We start from the raw sequence: 9,968 nt of genomic DNA on the forward strand, positions 1-9,968 counted from the left end.
TGGAATATCATTGCTGCTCAGATTGTTCTTGTAACAAGCTGTGTTATTGCTAACTGCTGGCTCCAATCCCATCCGCAGCATATCTCCCATGTAACGAATTAAATATGGGACGTCTGTTGTATGGAAAAACTCACATAGCTCTTACATACCAAAATGCAGATAGGTCATTAGACAAGTCTGGCCCCATGGTTTGGACAGCTACATTACTAAACTCCAGTCCTCTCAGTTAAGTTCTGTTTTGCCTATAGAGCATTTCAGTGTCTGAAATACTTTTAAAATGCCAAATCCTGAGTTCATTTCAAATTATATTTACCATTATATGGCTAAGCTGTTATTGAGTTCCAATCTTTGCTTTATTTTGTTCTACAGTTCACTCACACTAATAAAATAACACACATAACGAAATCTACTGACTTTAGTAAAGTCTATTTTGTCAATGAGTGTTAATTGTGTCATGTTTTAGAACATCAGGCCTGATTCATCAAGGTACGCAAACTCATGTTTCATACTTTGAGTGACGCAAACCCTTATATTTGCATTGGAGTTTGAGATTGAGTTGACTTTGAGTGCCGTATCTGCTCTGTTTGCGCTGCGTATGTGGTGTTTTACGTAGCTCAAGTCCCGTTTAGCAGATGCGTATGAGTTTGCGTACCTTGATGAATCAGGCCCATCCTTATAATATAGTAAGATGGCATCTGTTAATAACAGTTGGGTAAATATATTTAGGTGAAAATTCTATTTTAATGTCAGTAATCAGCTGCTGCCAATTTTAAGGCATTGTGACACTAGCAGAAAATCTGACATTCCACAAAGTATTTTCGTGTCGTCTGATTGTCTGGCTCATGATATGGAAAGTGGTTGCGTGCCTGACATTTGGTTGCACAATTATGTTTGCCACTATATTACAGCAGCAGAATTATCTGCTATCTTATTGGCTGGTTTTATTTGGAACAAGTGTTGTGTCTGGATTTTAAGCATGTAAATATACTTGTTTTTGTTTTAAAGCATATGGAATGCTGATGGCAGATAAAGACTAACCATCTCGCCTACCTTTTTCAAGAATATATTGGCTTATTCTCAGGACAACAAATGTTTATCCCAGACATGTTAAAAATCTTATTACTGTTATTTAGCACATACTAGTTACACACAAACTGTAGTGTGTAAAAATTGCACCACTAATGGACTTTCATGTTGGGAAAACGCATGGGTGGTGGAACAAGATGAAGGTGTCTGATGGGAGGAGATGGTCAGAGCAGGGAGTTTCCTTCCCTGCAAGAGAACTTGGATTCAGGGGAGGGCTAGCAAATTTTAGACCGGGGGGCAAGACTCAACTCAGCAGCCTATTTTTAAGGGAAAAAAATGCAGTTGGCCCAGTGACCCAGCCCAAGGTAGCCCACTATGGGACTGGCCCCCCTGCCCCCCAGCCCAGCCTGCCCCTGTTTGGATTTTAGGGAAACTCAGGATGAGCCCAGTGGGATGCCTTTGCCCCTTCCAGTTGCACTTGTATTTATTCGACTAATGTAATAAAAACATTAAAATACACAAAAGTGTAATACAAGTGCAACTGGAAGGTGCAAAGGCATCCCACTGGGCTCATCCTGAGTTTCCCTAAAATCCAAACAAGGGCAGGCTAGGCTGGGGGGCAGGGGGGGCCGGTCCCATAGTGGGCTACCTTGCGCTGGGTCACTGGGACTGGGAATTTTTACAATTCAATTTCACAATGAGGCTAAACTGAGTAGTATTTATAAGTGTTATAAGAAAATGTTAACATCAGCAGCAGCAGCAAAATTCCGTAGCGCTTTACAATTGGGAACAAACACAGCAATAAAACAATACTGGGTAATATAGACAGGGACGTAAGAAGACCCTGCTCGCCAGCTTACAAATTACTCATGAGAGTAAAGTGACATCACAACTGTCTTTATTACATTTACCACTTTTGTGTATTTTAATGTTGACATGCATTCATGTGTTAGTAACCTAAACAGGGTTTCTCAAATCTTTTATGCTGGCAACGGGCAAAATTGTAATAATATTGCTACTTCAGCTGAAATCGTTTTTATGATTGAATATTAAAGGGAAACTTGGATAGTACTATAAGTTATACATCTCTTCCTTCTGAATAAAACAAAGGTGCATGTAAGGTTATTGTAGTCAGTGACACTTTTTTTGTATTCTCTCTTAGGGGTATATTTACTAAACTGCGGGTCTGAAAAAGTGGAGATGTTTCCTATAGCAACCAATCAGATTCTAGCTGTCATTTTGTAGAATGTACTAAATAAATGTTAACTAGAATCTAATTGGTTGCTATAGGCAACATCTCCACTTTTTCAAAACTGCAGTTTAGTAAATATACCCAACAGACAGGGAATAGTTTAAGAAATAATCAAGACAAATATAGTATAAGCCACAAGCTCAACACCCCACTATAAGTGGATGTAACTGTATTTACAGTATATGTAACTCTTGTTAGACTAATTTTGATTATTGTATTCATCATTTAAATAGCAGGAGCAATGTTAGAATATATTTTACTGAACGACTTGTAGGTACTTGAAAAAAATCATAGGGGTAGATTCAATTAGAAAAAAAAATGTGCAATGTGTCTCCGGAATGGCCATGGGGACAACTCGCGCAGTTTGTTAGTGAAATATCCGCTCATTTTTGCTCATGTCCCATAGAGCTGCAAACAAAAATGAGCGGATATTTTTACTGTACTAATGGGAAAAATGAGCAGCCGTGATGTGTCTGAAAACATCGCGGCTGAATCTCCTCCATAGGGGGAATTTAATTAGCCGCAAAGTGTCTCCGTAATGTCTGTAAGACACTTTGTGGTGAGATTTTGACAGAAATCTCTGCTCCTTTTTCCTGGCACCCCATAAAGGTGATTTTGTCTGCGCGCCACATTGCCGGAAATTAAGTAACAAGCAAAATAACCAAACACCTCAAGGTAAAAGTAACTACCAGGGGAATTGCCAAAATCCGTAAGCCTTTTACACAAGAACTTTTCTTCAATCCTTTGATTTTTCAGATTGATAAACGGTTTGGATTTAGGTGAACTGATTTATTTATTTATTTTCATTTAAAAAACGTATCTTGATTAATAATACAAATAAAGGCAACATGAATTAGAATTACACTACATATAAAAAAATGACACTGAAACCAATGCAAGCATGTGTCAATGGGCTCTCTACTGCTATGACGGAGCTGTGACTTACCAATTTACTGGGAACCCAGACTTTCATTATTAACCTTATAGCTGCTCTGCGGTTCTAAATTATATTCTGTTACTATTGATATTTACTACTAGAAACCAGCTACAGGTACATACAAGTTGCTGTTATTATTATTTTGCAACATCTGTACATACAGTATATTAACATACAGGGAGAATTCAATTATCCGCAAAGTGTCTCCAGAACGTTCATGAGACACCTCGCGGGGGAGATTTGACAGAAATGGCGTGTGAGGAAAAACAAGTGGAGATTTCTACCCTAATTGCTGGTGATGTGGCGAAGTCTGTGCGCCACATCACCAGCAGTTGAATTCCCCCCATAAATTAGCACACTCTACCAAAACATAAGGACTAAAGTCAAAAACATATATGTTAGGCTTAATGCGGCTCAAATGACTACTCACTGTACTCTGTCCTCTAATTTTTACCCAAAGCAGTCAGTCAATAATCCTGCATACCTCTGATATGGATATTACATGCATTATCACAAAAACATACAAGTTATATATATTTCCACAGTTTGAAAGGACACATGTGGTATAATTCCGTTATGTGTAGGTTGTACGGGGTACATTAGATATGATTCTGCATTACATCAGGAAGTAAAAGTTGTTACAGTACCATTTTTGGCACTGAAGAAGGCTATACATACTCTTTGTAAAGCAGTGGGAAATGTAAAATGTTCTGGTAGAATATTTATATGATGGATTATTGGCAATTCAGAGTATACAAGAATGACATGGATTGCTGGATCAGTAATTATTTGCTCAAGATAAGAAATGGACCTGGCCACAGGGACTGTTTGAGGCATCCCATAAGGATCTGACTTTGTGAGAATTTGCTGAACTATTGTGTGCTGCATTTTTTTGTGTTGGAAATGACCCTAAGAGTTTTTATGTAGAAGCAAATGGTAGAAAACTTTGGCAACAAGTATCACCCATGGGAGCAGCATTATATGCAAGAAAATAAAATGTAAAACATGTTGGACTGCCAGAAATATGTTATGTGCAAGAATAGCGCATATATATCATATTCATGCATATTACAGTACCTTAATTATCCACAGCATTAAACATAAACATATTATGATGGCGAAAAGTTATATTCAATGCCTGAGAAATCCACATTCCATTAGACTGTGTTAGTAAGTTATCTAAAACAATTCCCATATGTGTCAGACTTGTGCTAGTCTGATATTCATCTCCTGAATCCACAGCAGTATTATCAGAAAATAAACACATGGTCATACTCCCATTTCTTTGGATAAATAGGGACAATTAAAGGGGTTATACACTCTTTGAGGTCTAATATAACTAGAACCCCCATGTAGCAAAAACTGTTAAGCACCCCCTGCATCTAAAGTCAGGAGCTGAGATTACACCTGGATGGATAGCAATACCCCATACTCTTCAGTGGAACTCTATGAAGCTTTATTTAGAGGATGGGACAGACTGAGGTTTCCAGCAGAGTGACTGTAGTCGGCTTCAGATAAGAGAGGAGACTCTTTGGTTTTCAAAAAGTGGACAACTTCAATAAAGGGGGTTTCCTTCTTCTGATTTCTTAAATGTATTGGCTTGCAATGGCCATCCCACAACTTTTACTAAGTACCTTGTTTTTCAGCCATGCATTTATATCATATTGTTGTGTTTTTATTGTCCTTGAATATAATAGTAATTGGGGCTATCAGGCGCTTGACCTTATATGTCCTGATTTTATAATAGGGAATGTTGACAGGTATGGATATGATTGTATCGAGAAGGGAGGTTTCATATTGTATCTAGTGAAACAGAATGAACAACTTTCATGATAATAATAATCCATAGCTGAACAACACAGAAGGATTCCTACAATACAAAGCAATGTATTTAGTTACAGTTGTGGAAAGCCATGGGCAAGACAATAAATAAATGTAATCTGTTTCATATCTTTATGTGCATATGCAAATAATATAGACATACATGCAAATTTACATAAGGCCATAAGGGGAGAATTCAATTACCTCTCTGAGGTGCAAGGAAAAATCAGCAGAGATTGCTGGAAAAATCCAGCGGCCGCAAATTTACCCCATAGAGTCATTTATAAACCACAAATTTAGTTGTTTCTAAATTCATATGGCCCAGAAGTTGATTGACAGCATGCCAGGGCGAATTGCAGAGGGTCAAAACTGCAAATATTGAATCTTTGCATAAACTTAATCTAATTGTCAATAAAGCCTTTGACACTTATGAAATGCTTGTAATTTTACTTCAGCATGACCATAGCAACATCTGACAAAAAGGTCTAAAAACACTGGAGCAGCAAGCTTTGTGTAAACCAATATTTGTGTTATTCTCAAAACGTTTGACTGTACTTGCAAAAAAGCAGTTGCATGATGGCAAGAAGCAGCATTTGTGCTGAATTTTTGCTTTTTGTAAATGACTCTGTCTATTATAATATCAGCAAACTCACTATCTGAAATACATTTCTGCCACTGTACACATTAATAAGAATCTGACTACAAGAAGTTCTACTCTCTCCCACTTCAAAACTGGGTAGTCAAAACATGCAGGAGATGAAGAATGATGGCAAAAGGTCCTCTGGTCCTAGTCAAACATGTGCATTGTGTATTGTGGTCTCACACAAACAAAAACATTGAAATGTTCACACAGCAACATGTTGTGAGACCTATTGTTACTCTGGCCCCTCAGGGGGATATTTGAAAGTAGAACATTTTAGCAGTTGCAAGTCCTGCATTGATGTCTGCAACATTGTATAATTACTAACATTTATTTATAAGAATATTCCACAGTGCTTTACGATTCATATACTCATATTTACTTGTTACTTTCCTGGTGCTATCATTGTAGTTCTGGCTTTAGCTAGGGCTACCTGATAAGCCATGTAAATACTAAATACATGAAATACACGTGGTTTTGTTTCATATAGTTTTCATGCATGCTACATGCTTGTTTGTAAAAACTGTAAGCATACGCATGTGAACAAAGTGTGTGTTTTATTTGGGTCCAAACTTACACAATCACATACCAATTCATACATGTAAGTGGCCTCAGTGCCGGACATGATTACCTATCTACGGCACTACAGAATCTGTGTCGCCTTATAAATAAATAACGATAATAAAATAATAATTCCTACTCATATTTCAAATGGCCATAGAGGGATACTTAGCATCAACAGACAAATGTCTGCTTGCATTCATACACTCTCACTCACCTGCATACACCTCGAAATAAACATTACTATAACAAGTCAATAAAAAAATAAAATACATAGCATTGGTGCTATTATACAGAGTTTGGGAGGTGAATAAAAGAGGGACAGTTGGGAGAAGATTGTAGGGATCTATAGGGACAGTATATTATTATTATTATTAATTTTTATTTATAAGGCGCCACAAGGCGTCCGCAGCGCCGTACAGAGACAAACAAATTACAATACAATGGGAGACAGCACAGTACAGTAAACAGTAAGCACAGCAACTCAGTAAGCAATGCACAGCTAGAGAGGGCGGGGAAGGGGGAGGTAGGATCCGCAATCGACGGGGCCCAAGAAAGAGGGAGCGGAAGACAGGGAGACCCCCAGGGGGGAGGAGGGAGCGAGAGTGGACGTGGAGTGGACCCTCGAGGAGGAGGGCAAAGTAGCTGGAGAGCAGAGTTAGAAGTGGTGGAAACAGGAGGACAGATGGCCCTGCTCAGAGGAGCGTATAATCTAAGGGGAGGGGTGGACAGACAGAGAGACACAGGGGAGAGAGGGAGAGTAGGGGGACGGAGGCAGAAGATAAGGTAGGAAGTTAAGTGGGAGACAGAAAGGCTTTAAGAAAAAGGTGGGTTTTTAGGGCCCGTTTGAAACTGGACAGATTAGGGGAAGTTCTGATGGAGGAAGGGAGCTTGTTCCAGTGGAGGGGGGCAGCGCGGGCGAAGTCTTGGATACGCGCATGGGAGGAGGTTATACGGGGGGAAGAGAGGCGACGGTCAGAGGCAGAACGGAGAGGGCGGGATGGAGCATGAATAGAGAGGAGGGTGGAGATGTAGGGCGCAGTGGAGTTGGTGAGGGCCTTGAAGGTGAGTGTGAGGAGCTTAAAGAGGATTCTGAAGGGGAATGGGAGCCAGTGAAGGGCTAGGTAGAGGGGGGAGACAGAAGAGGAGCGGCGAGAAAGGAAAATAAGCCTAGCGGCAGCATTAGGAGCAGATCGAAGGGGATAGAAATGAGAGTGGGGGAGGCCAGTGAGGAGGAGGTTGCAGTAGTCCAGGCGGGAGATGATCAGAGAGTGGATAAGGCATTTGGTGGCATCTTGAGAGAGGAAGGGCCGGATGCGAGCGATGTTACGCAGCTAGAAGCTGCAGGATTTAGCAAGAGAGAGGATGTGGGGGCCAAAGGAGAGAGAGGAGTCGAGGATGACACCAAGGCAGCGAAGTTGGGGGACAGGGGAGATAGAGGTGTTGTCGACAGTGATGGAGAGGTCAGAAGGGGATGAGGTATGAGAGGGAGGAAAAACTATGTGCTCAGTTTTGGCAAGGTTAAGTTTGAGGAATCGAGAGGACATCCAGGAGGAGATGGCAGAGAGGCAGGCGGACACCCTAGAGAGGAGGGAGGGAGAGAGATCAGGAGAGGTATAGTTGAGTGTCGTCAGCGTAAAGGTGGTAGCTGAAGCCAAAGGAGCTGATGAGTTCACCCAGGGAGGAGGTGTATAGAGAGAAGACTAAGGGTCCCAGAACAGAGCCCTGAGGGACCCCGACTGGAAGGGTGGACGGGGGGGAGAGAGACCCAGAGGTGGTGACAGAGAAGGATCGGTGAGTAAGGTAAGAGGTGAACCAGGACAGGACTAGGCCGGGGAAGCCGAAAGACTGGAGGGTGTGAAGGAGGAGGGGGTGGTCAATGGTGTCAAAGGCCGCAGAGAGGTCAAGAAGGATGAGAAGGGAGAAGTGACCCCTGGCTTTAGCAGAGAGGAGGTCATTGGTGACTTTAGCCAGGGCAGTTTCAGTGGAGTGGAGGGGGCGGAAACCATAATGGAGAGGATCAAGGAGGGAGTATTCAGAAAGGTAGGAGGTGAGACGGCTGCAGACGAGCCTCTCGAGAATTTTGGAGGCAAAAGGGAGAAGAGATATAGGGCGATAGTTCGAGAGAGAAAGGGGGATCGAGATTAGGTTTCTTAAGAATGGGGGATACGAGAGCATGTTTGAAGGAGGAGGGGAAGATGCCAGTGGAGAGGGAGAGATTAAAGAGGTGAGCGAGGTATACCATTAAAAGAATGTTTTAGACAGTCCTTGTCTAGGTCTTTATCTTAAACAGATAAAGAACACATAGAAGAGGACATTAAAATAACAGATTTAAACCTAAGGAATGTGTGATATAAAGAACATATTTTTTAAACATTGTTTTTATTAAATGCTGAAAATGTAACAGCTTAGATAGATTATAGTATTAATATTGCATATCAACAGACATGTAAAGCTTTTTAAACATAATTATAACTACCAGCATCTTAGCAGGCAGTGGTGGTGGTAGACGGGTGTCTATAATAAGGCACCATCGAAATAGGTCAAAAATAGTGGGCAAAGTTCTATTCACTTGGTGGCAGAAAAGAGGAATACATTTAGGATACCCAGACCTGTAGGAATCTGATGGAGACCCCTTATTAGCAGCACCAGATTTTAAAGAGAACAAATGATAGATATTCCTGTCTAAAAAGTATTTTGTTCCTAAAAGTGTCTCTATTTAGAGCCGCATTCATCCCACGTATTGTATTAGTTTAAAGCTCTATGTACAATAATGGCACAATAGCAATAACATATACAGAATACATAAGTGTGAAAGAGATTTCTGTACACAGACTGAGGCAGCCAGCAGATGGACACAGGCAGTATGTTATCATGTCCGTCTAATCACTGCCCACATTGGAAACAAGAACAGGGGGGTCTAGGCGGAGGGCAGCTGTCCTCTGTACATGTTCAGAGCGGAGACATAACAGATAGAGGGTCTGAGGAGAATATATCTTGTGTCAACTTTACCTGCACAAAGCTTGAAGTGAGATAGCAGCAGCTGGAACTGAGAGACAGTTCATTAAAAAGCCTTATTCATCCATTTAGGTTTTGTTCCTCAGCTCTCGCCTGTGATCTTTTTACATCAGTCCCTTCTTCCAGCTTGAAGTTTCTTTCACTGCCTGCTTATGGTTTTGATTATAACTTTGCTAACCCGCGTCATGGCTTTATAATGTCTTTAGTTTCCTCTCTCTAAAAACAGTCTTTTTTTTCTGGCTACCAATCCCAGTACTTCCTGTTGGTCTTTTTTTTAAAATACAGGATGCAACACATGACACAGTTCCCTTTTCACAGTCCAGCCACCGATGTGAAAGCTCAAACTAAATGGATTAATGAAAAGTGACAAAGGGGTCCTGGAGCTGCCATTTATCCACATGATGATCAGTTTTAGCAGAGATCTGCATTGTATGTGGCATGTGTGTGTCTCTGGTTAGTGTACGTCAAGCTTAAAAGTATCAGGCAACCTCCAAGTGCTTTTGTCAAAGTATTTAAAAAAATATTTGGGGGGGGGGACTTGGACCTGGAGGGTGACATTAATCTCTGGGTTTATATAAAACAGGGCAGCAGCACATTTATTGACAGATATATTCATTGATATTTACCCTGTTACTGTTACCGCAACTTTTAAAAACATAACTTTGGGGCAGCACGGTGGCTAAGTGGTTAGCACTTCTGCCTTACGGCACTGG

General features: G+C 40.9%; 1 protein-coding gene across 3 annotated transcripts in view; it reads right to left on the bottom strand.

Annotated features, from left to right (window-relative positions):
* Positions 1–9,499, bottom strand: part of ACVRL1 (activin A receptor like type 1) — a 50,366-nt gene extending 40,867 nt beyond the window's left edge. For all 3 annotated transcript variants that reach the window (XM_075199688.1, XM_075199690.1, XM_075199686.1), the window contains exon 1: positions 9,250–9,499. The gene's annotated coding sequence lies outside the window, so the exon portion shown is untranslated. The remainder of the gene's footprint in view (positions 1–9,249) is intronic.
* Between the last annotated feature and the right edge of the window lie 469 nt (positions 9,500–9,968).

This window comes from Mixophyes fleayi, chromosome 2 (assembly GCF_038048845.1).
Source record: "Mixophyes fleayi isolate aMixFle1 chromosome 2, aMixFle1.hap1, whole genome shotgun sequence".
Lineage (NCBI taxonomy): Eukaryota > Metazoa > Chordata > Amphibia > Anura > Limnodynastidae > Mixophyes > Mixophyes fleayi.